The sequence below is a fragment of the Morone saxatilis genome, unplaced genomic scaffold (genome assembly GCF_004916995.1).
Source record: "Morone saxatilis isolate NCDOM2014 unplaced genomic scaffold, NCSU_SB_2.0 Contig24, whole genome shotgun sequence".
In the NCBI taxonomy this organism is placed as follows: Eukaryota; Metazoa; Chordata; class Actinopteri; family Moronidae; genus Morone; species Morone saxatilis.
The window spans coordinates 16,308,629-16,308,836 of record NW_023339807.1 but is presented as its reverse complement, the minus strand read 5'-3'; the positions used below and the strand labels follow the sequence as shown (position 1 = coordinate 16,308,836).

Here is a 208-nt window from a genome sequence, read left to right as displayed (position 1 = left end):
CCCCTGGAACCAAGCAGACCAGGAAAACCCTGCAGAGAGAAAATCATTTATATTTTCCATACACACAAATTGCTTTAGTTAAGTTTAGTTTAACTTTAATCAAATAGTATACAGTGTATAAAAATATTTAAGTGGTGAAAAACATTTAAATAATAAAATAATAATGTTATATTTATGTTCACATTTATATATATTGTGTGTGTGTGTG

At 26.9% G+C, this 208-nt stretch overlaps 1 protein-coding gene across 1 annotated transcript in view; it reads right to left on the bottom strand.

The window, feature by feature from the left end:
* The window catches only part of LOC118335759 (collagen alpha-5(IV) chain-like), a 3,579-nt gene that overhangs the window by 180 nt on the left and 3,191 nt on the right, over nt 1-208 (bottom strand). The window lies entirely within an intron of this gene.